This window comes from Bactrocera oleae, chromosome 5 (genome assembly GCF_042242935.1).
Source record: "Bactrocera oleae isolate idBacOlea1 chromosome 5, idBacOlea1, whole genome shotgun sequence".
NCBI classification, from domain to species: Eukaryota; Metazoa; Arthropoda; class Insecta; order Diptera; family Tephritidae; genus Bactrocera; species Bactrocera oleae.
Genome location: NC_091539.1, coordinates 58,100,945 through 58,114,719, shown reverse-complemented (window position 1 = coordinate 58,114,719; position 13,775 = coordinate 58,100,945). Strand labels below are relative to the sequence as shown.

Genomic DNA, 13,775 nt, shown 5'->3' with positions numbered 1-13,775 from the left:
TGTCGTAATGTTGGCGCAAATACTTTGAGTCAACTTTGGGTAGGTCACTTCGCGCTACGTGCATTGACAGCGACCGGCTTGAGTTAAAGGGCTGCAAGCAATTTAAGGACTGCTCGATAAAATGATACAAGCGGCACGTTGACAGCAAGACAGATATTGTTTTTTCTTATTTTAACATTTTTTTTATTTCTTTTGAAGGCAACAGTATGTGGACATCTTGACAGCTTTTGTAAAGCATAAATGTCAGAATGTTTGGTCATTAATATGCAGTTGCTTAGAGAAGTTGCTGTGACTTGGAAACACTTTTTCTGACTGAAGTTGATATGACGCGAAATATTTGGGAAATTTTTCTAATTTGGTAGTACACTGATAATTGAAAAAAGGGTGTAAAGTGTAATTAAATTATTTATTTGCCATAAATTAGGCTGGCTATTAAAATTTAACGAAACATGAAATTTACTGAATTATGGACGTAAGTGTGATGGAATTTTTAATTTAAAAATAATATTATTTATTAAATTAAATCTATTGAGAACTAAGTATTATAAGGGTTGCAAATACTGCAAGAAAATAATAATTGAATTAACATTTGAAATAAAATATTTTTTTTATTTTGTAATTCTAAATATCGAATTAAAAATTAAAAAAAAATGTTTTATCCCACATAGCGGATAAAAAATTGAAGTTTAACCTGAAAAGCTAGAATTTTGAATTAAAAAATTCGCATTCCTGAATTACATATATTTATGTAAAAAATTTGGACTTAAACTTACATATTAATTTTTTAATCTTACTACTAAAAATCAGATATTCATGCTTCCATCCCGATGTTGGGATAAAAATTAAATTTTCATTTTTTAATCCAAGATGTTTGGGATTTTTAGTCTCAACTATCGGAATAAAAAATAAAAATTTCAATCTCAAGCATATAATTATGTATTAAAAAAAGAATTTGCTTTGGAATCAACATTTTTTCGCGTTTTTGTACTTCATTAAATCGCAAACAACTTGGATTAAAAAATTTAAGTTTAATTTTTAGTTCCAAAATTTATACATAAGTATATGTATATACTTGGGTACATGTAATTATATGTTGGAATTAATAATCAGAAATTATTTCAACATAACAATACTTAGGTGATTACTTACATAATTAATGTCTTTAATTGGCTTACTAATTAAATTGTGTTGCTTGTGAGTTACTGTATAACACTAAACTTTATGACTGATGGCTTAAGTTCGCACTAATGCATATTGAATGTCAGTAATCTGATATATGAAGAGGAGTGAAAAACAAAGATTGTGAAAAAACTTCAATAAATTTGATTATAAATTGATGATTAAATAATTATTTCTGTCAGCTCGTTCAATTAAATTAAATATTAAACATAGAACCTAATAAACTATTTGATCAAAAGTTGACATGAGTGGTGTAATAAATTGAATGTGGCCGGAACCTAGAAGGGAAATTTATCACTTTAAGACTACTTTTGAGATAAAGCCATATCATAGTTTTGAGATAAAGCCATATCATAGACACGCAACCCTAACCTGTAAGTATTGTTGAGCTTAAGGCGCACTTCTAGTGTAACAGCCAAAAACAGCAGATTTACAAAAACGAAAAGTACTGTACCCAGTTTACGTTATATCTTCACTAAAAGAAGGTCCTCCCTTGCTGTAGTAAATTCGCGGATGAAACCTAAACAAAAAATTCTCTACTTGGTTGCTGAGGTGAGATTCGAAGACTTCTAACATAAGTTTTCTAATGATGAAAATATCTTTTTTAAACTATTTCTAATTTTATAGAAATTAAGAAAGATTTGTATGTAAGTTCTTTCAAAACAAAAAAAAAAACAACTTACTTCCCATTCGATTATGAGATTCTCGTTAATAAAATAGATTCCAAAACAATGAGAGGTTTTACTCTAGAACTATTTTGGGTTTAGTAAAACAAAAAATTCATTTCATCGTTGTATCCTCAATATTTTTTTTAAACATGTAAAGAAAAAATTATTTAAGCAAATAAACTGATATCAATTAATATGATTTTTTAAGCAAACACAGCATTTTTAAATGTTCTAAGCCGATTAAGGTGGATAAAAATTTTTTTTTTTGTAATTGAAAACAATTTAAATTATTTCGTTTATTTTATTAAAAAAATATATTTATTTCTAATTGAAAATAATTTAAATTATTTCAGCGCTTTGGATATTAAAACAAAAACAAATACAGAAAATAAATAAAAATTCCACATAGTTGGCATAGTTAGCTTGTCAATTTATTTTTATTACAGAAATGGAGTCGGAAGGAAATTTGATCTAAAATAGCTTCACATATAACGTCAGTGCAAAATTTGCACGAGCACTTAATGCCATGCTTGAAATAAAATTCTGTGAATTTAAAATTCGATAGCAAATAAATGTAGCAAAAAAAGCAGAAACAACAGTAAGCCCTTTTTGCTTTTATGTCTTCATGCCACAAATAGCAATTTTCGCTCGCCAATTTATTGCATGAAAACTGCTTCACGCTTGACTGCGCTGTCACAAGCCAATAAACAAACTTATTTATGAATAAAGTCAATATAAAACAGTTATAAAAGAGTGTACTGAAATATTTACACAAACAAAGAGGCATGTTGCACATACTTATAGACACATACATACTCGGACAAACATATATTAAAGAAATTCAGTAAGCCAGCAGTGCATGCAAAAATTTGTAAAAAAAAAAACAAAAACTATTGTGTAATTCCAATAAAATTGTACTTGCAATGCTATGTGGCATACAACACATAACTTTGATACATATTTCGTTAGAAGCAATTGTAAGGCAAAAATAGAAAAATAGAGTAGACAAAACAAAAACTCGTTAGTCCATTTCGGGCAACAATTGGCAGACGTCTGGTACAAGGTTTCCATTACAGAAACTTTTCACGTCAAAGTGCGGCGCCACAAATCTAAAAAGTAAATACGTGTACTTACTTAATATGCATAGTAATTATTGAATGCAAAATACCGAGAAAAGACCAAACAAACTTTTGACTAAATTCGTTGTGGCGCGTTTGATATTCATGCCGCATGAAGCGGAATTGGGGCAAAACACGATATTATATGTACTATATGAACTGAATTATTTGGATTTACGCAAGAGCATTAATTCGAGCATGTAAATGTGGGGTTACCAGTAAATACATATACGTTTGTAAGCGCTCTTATTTAGCAGTCACACACATGCATTCACATATTTGATTGCAGGTAAGTTGTGCCACCGTTTGTGGCAGACTGTTTCGACACTTCATGAGTAATGGGTATTTAATTTTTAAGTTCATTTTAAAATGTTTTAATAACAACAAACGGTGCAGACACAATGGCAGCAGCCATGGAGACAGGCCATAACCTATAATTGGAAGCATAAATCACGGCGAACGATGTCAATTATGGGATTACTACATGGCACGCCCAAAGGTGAAGTGGTGATATGTAAACAAATTATAAATAAATATTAAGATGGAAGGTATAATTGAGGATGTGCAGGAAAAGTCGCAATGGTGACTATTCTCGTGAATATAAACTGGAAATTCAGTTGCTGTTAAGGAGTTAAAGGCCTGTAGGAACTAAATTAAAGAAGGTCGTGACAAACTCTGTCGTAATCTACGTTTTATATGCCTCATATATCATTATATATTCAAAATCATTCTAATTGGTGTCTGACCCAGCTAAATTTTTTAAACTTGGCTCCTAAATGTAGGCAACGTTTTTATTTCATTAATGCACTGCAAATATATATAACACTTGGAGGAAAGTTCATCAATAAATTTTAAAATCAGCATGATATTACTCTAAAGTATGCTCAAAATTTGCCTCTTCTTAAAGGGCTACATGGGTTTCACGGCTTAAAAAATCAACAATTTTGCTGTCTTATTTTATTCTATAACATCTCTTGGATACTGCCCTAAATGCTCCAGTTAATCATTGTAATAGTTTTGTAGATGTACATATGTAATCTTGAAAAGGTGCGCCCTCGTGGTCATCTCTATAATCACTGAAAGTCGAAACAGCGTTGATAAAGTCGGTTGTTAAGATTTCACGCGAACTACTTAACGAAGTCTTAATCAAATTTTACACAGATTTTTGAGATATAATTTACAAGGTCTTGAATAATGGTTTTTGTTTTAATTACAATCATTTGAAAAAAATTAAAGAGGTTCCGACGACGTCAACTAAAAACCTATTAAGCTTGACTTCGGGCGAGGTCACTTAAAACCCTGCTTGACTGATCATTTTTAATTTATACCTAACGCTACCTTAACTGCAAATAATAATGGGTAGCATTAGGGTAGAAAACCAAAGTAAAAGACAAAAGGGGAGTCATATAATTAAGAGAATTTTTATTGCTCCATAAACTTTTAAGGCACCTTTTTTTCTTTGGCAGCTAACAGTCAGTGCAATATTTTATAGGTGAATGCTCTTTCTTGGTTTATTTTTTTTTTTTTCAACAACAACTTCGATATTGCGGCAAAGAGTAAGTCACACGAAAAATTCGATGCGCCACTCATAATTTGTTTATGAGTATCGTAAAAAATTAAAGAAGAAAGCGCATAAATAAAAACGGAAAATGGGAGGGCAGTTTTTTCTCAGAAACAAAAAAAATTAAGGAATTATTATGGTAATACGATGCCATGCGTTGAGCGCAAGTGGAGGAGAAGTGAGCAGCATGAGACTTTATAGTGTGTTTGTGTTTGCGTTTGTATGAACTTAACCGTCCTACAGTGTTCAATAACAGCCGAGAGCAGGTTCAGGCGCACTGACGCCTATCAGACGGTATATGAGTAGTATCGAAGTGTGTGTGTGTATGCCAGTGTGTAATAAGACACCAAGGAAACGGCCAAGCATTAAAATTATGATTCTTTTACTTGAACAATCTTTAAATATGCATTTTGGGTGATTATATGAGTAAGTATGTAAGTAATATGCATCAAAGAAATGGAGAGAGCAAGAACAATGAATTCATATGCCAGAGGACAAGAGGAGATATAGCAAAAGCGAGTCCAACGGTGACAAAGAGATTTTCGTTAATTAACGGTGTACTTTACAAAAAGGTTGCAGTAACGAGAAAAAGGAAGATGTTTACTAGGGTTTCGTAATATTAAAGATGGGCAATATTTAACTAGATTTAGGGATTTCACCTTGTAGAACTGTTATACGTTATGTTATTTTCCGATGTTGAACAACTTTAGTTTTTAATTTTTTGGATTTTTTTCCACTAAATGAAAATTGCGTAGCCAGCTAATTTTTAAAATACATACCTCAGCAATATTGTTATTGTTGTAAAAATTCTGGATCTGTAATAAAAAAAATGCATTATTAGGGAATATTTATTTAAAATTAAAAGTTAGGTTAAGTATACTAAATTCTAATATAAAAGCCTATATTTTGTCTAAAAATTTGGAAAATTCCGATTTCGACTTAGAGAACGATAAAAATACGTACAACTATGTTATGAAGATATTTTAATACATTTTAACTGAAAATTGTTGCTCAAAACATGAGCCTCAAATTATTTTGTAATTTTGAGAAGTTTTCTTTTTTTATTGTTCCTGAGGAAAAACTAAATTTCATAATTTTTTGTTCGAGAAATAGAATTTTGACAAGTGACAACTGACAATTGACAATTCCACTTTGCTTCCGTTAACGGCTTTTCTCAGCAACAGCTAGTAGATTTCGAAAATATATATTCTTTTTAATGGTATGTATAAAGCTCCCTTAAAAAAAACCTCTTGGCCTTGCTCTAAGCCTCGAGAATTGCTATCTTTACGTACAAAGTTGCCACACAACAATAAAAGATCGAAATATGTGGCAAACGCAAGGAGTTAAAATAATAAAAACTCTGATTAGTTCAAATCCAAATATTCAAAGAATTTTACATTTCGACATATTACGGAATAGAGTTGCCACATTTCCGTAATTGTAAAATCAGCAAAATATTTAAAAATGTATTTATACTAAACGGAAAGAAATTAAAGAACATGCCGGAAGTCTTCAATGTAAAATTGTTTTAGAATAGAGTTGCCAACATCTCATAAAAATAACCAAAATGTTACAAAACGTTTGCACGTTACAGTGAAGTTAAATACATACTAAATATGCTAGAAGTATTGAATATTTTTGAAATAGAGTTGCCACCTATTGTTAACAGTAAATCTTAGCATATTTATTCGAAAATTTTATCAAACACAGTGGTTGTAGTTTGGTTTCGAGTATTTCAGAATTTAACAATTTTATAAAGCCATTTTCTACTGGTATCATTTTCTAGTCAATCAAATTGGTCGCTAATGAAGACAAGATATTGACACAATATTTAAATTTGAAAATGTAAGAGTATAGTAAACTGTCCGAAAAAAAGCGAGAGAATTATACAGCTCAGTAGGTATTTTTTTTTTAGATCTGCCTCAGGACTAAAGCAGTCTTGTTGACAGAGAAATGCAATTTCAAATTACGTCAAGAATATATTAAAATGACACAGAAAAGCTAGTTAATTTAACTTTTAAAAATAAAAGCAAAAATACAACTGAGAGCAAGAGTGCGACATATTAAATTCTCTTTAAGAACACAAGCACATAATAACTAATTAAACTAACGATTTCCCCTCAAAAAAGGAACAATGTTAATGTCATAAGATATAAGCATGAATGTGAGCGCAATAAACGTAATTTCCTATGCTCACACCCATTGGCCACTTGTAAGCCATCACTCAAGGCAGAGTTGCCCGCCCAAACAGGAAAAAAAAATGTTACGCAAAAACAAGTACAACAGACAAAGTTTCAGCATTACAATAATTAACTGAATATAAACAATGAGAACTTTATGGCGCTGACATTACAGTGAAATGCGTTTGGGAAATGACACGAGCTCTTTTCAAGGGCTACAAAATGGGGCAAGGACTATTGTGTTGCAAGCCAAAACCCAAACAAACATGCACACATACTTTTGTCATCTTTTATTTTTATGACTTTGACTTACATGAGGCAGGAAAATGTGAGCACAAAGAAAGACTGTAATATGGCTTGAGGATATAGCAAGTACAAAAATAATGCGTTGGAAAATTACAAACACTGCCACAGAAATGTTTTTATGCTGAGGTCTCAAATTTATTTAATTTTTTTTTTTTTTTCATTTTAAATACATATTTGTATGTATATATTTATGCATATAAAATGCTACGTCTCCAGTTACTTTCACTATTTTATTAATTTTTTTTATTTTCACTACTTTTGTCCGCTAAGTGAGCGTTGAAAATTGAAATTACGCCCATATTTGAGTTTTGTATATATATATATATATGTATGTTGGCAGCATTTGGGGCTGCACGCGTCAGCTAACAGTCGCCAATTGTCTGTGACTAGAAGAGCGAAAATTTTATTGTGCGCAACGTGAATGGTGAATGGTGAGCGCAGTGCGGTGTGCGGCATGCGGCACCACATCAAACGAGTGACCAAATTGTGGTTAAGGACGAACACAGGTTTCAAGATAGCTGTGTGTTTAGCAAATACGTGACATATTCAAATTAGCGGAGCAGAAAATCGTGTGTACATAAATATATAATTTGGTGTATGGAAATAAGTACATATGTACAGTCGTATGTGGACAAATGTTTTTTTACATTTTGAGTTTATTAGCGGTACTATTTTCCAGTTGAGAAAGCAAAGATTTAATGTAGAACCCAAAAGAATACATACTTACATAAAATTGTTTAACAAAAAAAAAAAAAAATTGCAACAACGCTAAAGTTTAGCATTTCATTTGTGTGTCATAAACACGGAGTTTACCATATAAAGCCACTTTTTCGGTGTTGAGAGAGATGAGACTATTTTTGCTACAAAACTAGGCCGAACAATTAAAGGAAGTGTAAAGGCTTTACAGGATTTTACAGGAGCCTTCTCATGTTGAACCTTGAACAAACATTTTTTGTGTCTTGGAAAGTTTGAGGGTAGATTGTGCCTTTCGTTTATTAAAAACTTCTTGACTCAATCAAAGTTAAGCTGCACTTTAAGAATTTTCAACATAATTTCATAATTAAGTTCGTCCTCTTTAACGTGTTAATTTCTCGCATATTTCTTCAGCTGTCAAAGAAATCTTATAATCGCCTGTTAAATTTGTAAATAGCATACACGCAACGGCTTTTAGCAGTAATTTTTCGTTGAGATGTATGCGCCACAATCTCACTTGAAGACTGCAATACATTTCTAACAGCATTTCGATCAAAATAAGTGCCATACTCAATCAACTAATGGCAATATGCCCAAAACATTACACAACTCATAATGCGCATATCTACATGCTTGACTTTATGATTGTGAAATATATAGAGATTTATGTGTTAGTTGAAGGAGAATTCAAGGGTTGAGGTACCCAGCGATAAAGGCAATGAGTTATGAGCTGTTTTACTACTAGTTATGTACCAAAAGCGCAACTAGTCAGCATGATGGCTGTCTTTCTTCCTCAAATACAGATTTATATTGCACGTGTATTTAAGGTTCACGCAAAGGCAATTGATGTTTCTTATATGGTACATATGTACGTTAAAGTCTTCCAGTTATTGATTTTCAAAATAAAAGTTTAATATATACAAGAATTTGTTTGTTCAGTTAACGAAAAATTTTATACACAATTTAAGTAGCCGAAAAAAGTAGATTCCCTACAAATTTAGTATGTATTTATGCGCTGAATATGTGACATACGAAAGGCTTGCTTCCATCTGAACAGTTGTCAGATTGTGTGAAAAAATACTCGTTCATTACTCGTACATACATTAGATATGCATACATACGAGTACAAAAAACAAAATTTTTCGGCAACTCAAATCAAACTCCTTCCACTAAGTTCAAAGCTTGTTATGAAGGAAAGCACATTAGCATTTATATGATATTTGCGGGCATAAAAGTTGGTATTTTTACACACATATATACATAAATATAGGTATAACATATATGTACATATGTATGCACATGCATATATACAAATAGGTTATTTAGTCCTCGCTTCAATCAGTGAATTTGTCAAGGGATTCGCTATGCTGCTCAAGCCACGTAACTTTAGTGTTTTTGTAGGCACATTGATATGTATTAGGGTAGGCCAAAAAAAGTTTTAATAATTTTCTTATTTTGTTTGAATGTTTAATGAAAATGAACAAATTATTGTATAGTGAAAATGAAAACTTATTCTTGTAGGGAATTGAACAATCTTAAAAAACAGGTCAAGCATGATTTTTTGCTAAGTCGACTTGTTCAAAAAATATTCAAGGTAAAAGCCCATTATAAATTGTAAAATATAATTTTTAATCAAATTTAAAAGATTTTTAGTAAAATATCATTTTTAAATTCTTTTAAAAGATTTTTAGTAAAATATAATTTTTAAATTCTTTTAAATAATTTTACAAAATAATAACGCAAAATCAAAAAATATATATTTTTTATTTATTATTTACGTTGTTTTAGTGCGATAAATTCATGAAATAAAAATGTTGTATCATCACGCACGTTTGAAAAGAAAATAACATTTTGGCACACCCTAACATGTATATGTTTGGTGGCTGTCTGGATTTTTTCGCCATGCTCTTAACATTCTACTCAGCTTTTGTTACCGAAATCATTCAACATCTAGATCTGCAAATGGCGTGTTAAGTGCCTTGATTGTGTCGCCGCTGAAGGCTTAAAAGATGACACGGCGGAAGCTGTAATATTTCAAAATTCATAGAATGCAAGTAATATACTTGGTGGTACGTGTATGTGTGAAGACAACATAATTCTAAAACGAACATGACAATAAGAAATGTGAAAAATGCTTTAAGAAATTTTCAACTTCAATTTAAAACTATGTATATATGTATACGATATGTACTATGTATGTGAAAGTTTAATAGATATGTGTAAGTATGCAGCAAATTTTCACAAATTTTATGATAACTTAATTTTTCAAGCGTGTGCATCTAACACATACGAGTGTATTAGTAAAAACAAGCAAATTTAATATTTATTGGATTAGTTGAGTGATTTTGATATTTGTAAGCTGTGAAAAAGTGTGTCGCAATCTGTTCACACACGCATAAAGGGATGTGGTAGCATATATGTAAACGCACATATGTATACACATACATACATACATGCGTATAGGTAAATTTGTGCGAATACTTTCAACCTTTGACCCGCATTTCAAAAATCAGCGCAACATTCGAGCGTTCAGTCGTCACGTGTTTAACACACATAAATACGCATTCGTGCATATATTGGTGCCGCTTAATTGACAAATTGTCGGTAGGCTTTGTCAACAGTTAACCGCCTCAGCAAATGCACAGCTGCCGCAGGGATTAATGCTTTTTTAATTGAAGATTTGGTGAGTTGATTGGCTGCAGCGCCGCTTGGGTGAATACCGGCGCACACAAACACACACAAACTCATATACAAGCCTGCAAACACCACCACATACATGTATGTATGCTCGCTAATGCATTCATGCGACACGGCTGCTCAACGGTGGCAACTTTTGGTGACGCAACACGCGTCTGCCGCGCCGCAATTTGCATAAAATTTCAATAAATAAAACACAACAAATAAACTCGTGTTTTGACTTTTGTTAGGTTTAGTTCGCTATCATACACATATATGCATATACAAACACACACACACATACATAGAAATCATTGCACGTGTGCATTTGCCATGCCGTTGTTTGTTGTTTTGCGTTTTAGTGTGGTTTTGTTGCTTTGTTAATCCCGCAATAAATTTTGGTTTATTTTCATTTTAATGAACTACGACTGCTTTTATTGCCTGTTGTATTTATTGGATATAAATTATTAACACTTGAAACTGTCAAATGTTGTGTGTGATTAATAGAAATGTGTCATTTATCAAATTTTCATTTAATTCCGGTTGTAAATTAATGATTTACATATGCGCCAAATTAACATAAAATTTTAATTTTTAATGCTCAATTTTGTTTATTTCGGCAGTGAAATGGTGGTGTTAGTGGCGTAGCAGCGGTTAATCTGATCTAATAAAAGCTTAGTTAGTGTGTTAGTTGCTCATTAGTAATATTAGTTGAAAACCTAATCGGCTTAAGCTGGATGCATTTCGGCTTCAATTACATTGAGAAGTTATAGTAAAAAGGAAAAAGTAATAAAGTATATTTAAACGTACGTCGGTTGTCACAATAAATTCAGAGAATTGCGAAAATGATGGGTTTTCGTTTCTATTTTTCGAAGGCTCACTTAAAATTTCTTCAAATAAAATATTGATGAAAATTCTAAGTCATTATATGCTTCGATATTTCCGCTAAAATAATAGTTATATCCTAATTATGATATATCTAGTTGCCCACAAAGATTGTAATACTCAGAAGGAAACTCCAGAGACTTTATATAAAAAAAATATATATATATATATATAAATAATCAGCATGACGAGCTGAGTCGATTGAACCATTTCCGTCCGTCTGCATATACGCGAACTACTCCCTTAGTTTTTGAGATATCGAACTGAAATTTCGCACGTGTTCTTTTCTCTACAAAAAGCTGCTCATTTGTCGCAATCGTCGATATCGGACTACCATAGCATAAAGCTGTCATAGGAACTGATCGGTAAAAATGAAGTTCTTGTATGAAAAGCATATTAATTTGGCAATATATGTATCTTCTCGAAATTCGGTTAGATTATTGTTCAAGGCAACAGAACAAATTTCAAACAAATTTTCTGGATCGGACCACTATAGCATATAGCTGCCATTCCAACTGACCGCTTAAAATTAAGAGAAGGATATTTTTATACCATTTTATGCTATAAGAAAAGCAACTGTGACGGGTATTCTAGCTTTAGTGCAATCGAAGTCAACGGTCTTTTTTGTTTTCATGCACTTTGAGGTTATGTTTGTGGGTAAAATATGCTTTGAAACAAAATACGACGCACATTTTTCACTGTTTTTAAGTTATGATGGTTGGAAAAGTATCTTGAAAATGGATCTAACATCTGTGGGTAAAATTTGAGCATCATAACCTCATCAGAAAGCATTTTTTTGGAAATTTCAAAGCAATTTTGAGGTGAGGTTTATAGCAGATGTGCTTCTAAGCAGTCTCTTCACGTTCTTTTTTGAATTTCAACTACAGTAACGTTACAAATATATCGGCAACACTGCGGGGATCTATCTAAAGAAGCTTTGGTGTTTTTGAGGTTAGCTTTGTATGGATGAAATATTTAAAACCATTTTTTGTTTTGATACATCCAAAGTAGATTACATCACTCTATGATACCTGCAAAAAATCTGCTATAAAAATTATCTTTTTGCGGATCTAAAGCAGAAGAGATACTCGATACCAATTTAAAAAATATTTTTCAGAGGTAAAGTGTTATTTGACTTTTCACCGTAGAAACGAACAGGACAGCATAAGTAAGCTTTTTATGGAAATTTCAAAACAGTTTTGAGGTTAGGTATATAAGAAAGGTATGCTTCTAAGCGGATCGTTCACTTTTATGGAATTTCATTTATGTTGACATTATATATATACAGACAAAACTTCGGTTCTATCTACAGAACTTTTTATGTTTTTAATGTTAGATATGTATGAACGAGGAAAACAAGGTTCTAAGGGTCACAAGAACAATATCAAGACTATATGACCGAGCTATATCTTTCCTAACTAATGATCAAAACTTTCCGAGAGAACACAATAACTCAACACAATTACTTCATATGAAGCTTGCCGAATTTTCAAAAATTAGTAGAAAATAAAGAATAATAATTAAAGAGTATTTATTTATGGATGCAAAATATTTTTCCAACAACAAAGAAGTTTCACAAAGTTTAAGATATAACTTATTTTATGCCACTGTTTCAATTTATTACGCTGAAAATCACCATATTCTTCTTTAAATCGCATGTTAGAGAGTTGCCACCATTTAGACAAAGTAAGTAAACAAAATATTGTTAAATTACAACAGTGTTGCACTATCAACTAATATTTTTATTTCAAATATAACTACTTTATACCGTTATATAATACATTGTTTATATTTATCTACCTAAAATTCACAAGCACAATTTACACCTTTCCGAAGAGGTATGTAATCATTTTTTATCAACAAATAGATCAAACAACGTAAACAGCTATTAATTAGTGATATATGTGGTAAATTTTTGTTTACATGCTACCCTGATAGCACTATACTACTAATTAAATGCAGTTTTCACTCAAATATTTGTCACTCAACTCGTGTATTCTTGTTTGAGTTATAATTAATAGCAATGTAAGTATGTGTGATAATAAATAAAGAGATATGTGCATGTGAATGTTGGATTGTGACATTTCTGCTGACCTTGCAGCGTATTTAGTTAGACAACTGTCAGGTCGATCGTTGGACAACTGGGCAGTGGGCGTTAATAGCAGTCAGACGAATAACTAGACCAAACTGGCAACTGACAACAACAGCTCAACCCTCAAACGGTGGGAAGAGGTGACGAAATGGTCAGAGAGACGTGCAGACTGACAGTTAGATCGCAAGTAGCGGCTTAACTTATATAGTCGCGGGTGATTCGCAACGGACCAATAAAATAATTGACAATAAAATATGGAATGCACGCGACCGTCAACATATTTCGCATACCAGATACAAGTATAGGTGTATACACATAGATACGTATGTATGTGTGTATGAAGTGTAAGTTCATTTAAAAACAGTTTCTTTAAAGCTTTCGGAAGTTAAAGAGTGGAAAGTATTAAAAATTTACAGT

The 13,775-nt window shown here is 31.7% G+C and overlaps 1 protein-coding gene across 8 annotated transcripts in view; it reads right to left on the bottom strand.

Moving 5' to 3' along the window:
- Nucleotides 1–13,775, bottom strand: part of kek5 (kekkon 5) — a 231,193-nt gene that overhangs the window by 157,118 nt on the left and 60,300 nt on the right. For all 8 annotated transcript variants that reach the window (XR_011396343.1, XR_011396344.1, XM_070109465.1 and 5 more), the window contains one exon: nt 5,306–5,341. The gene's annotated coding sequence lies outside the window, so the exon portion shown is untranslated. The remainder of the gene's footprint in view (nt 1–5,305; nt 5,342–13,775) is intronic.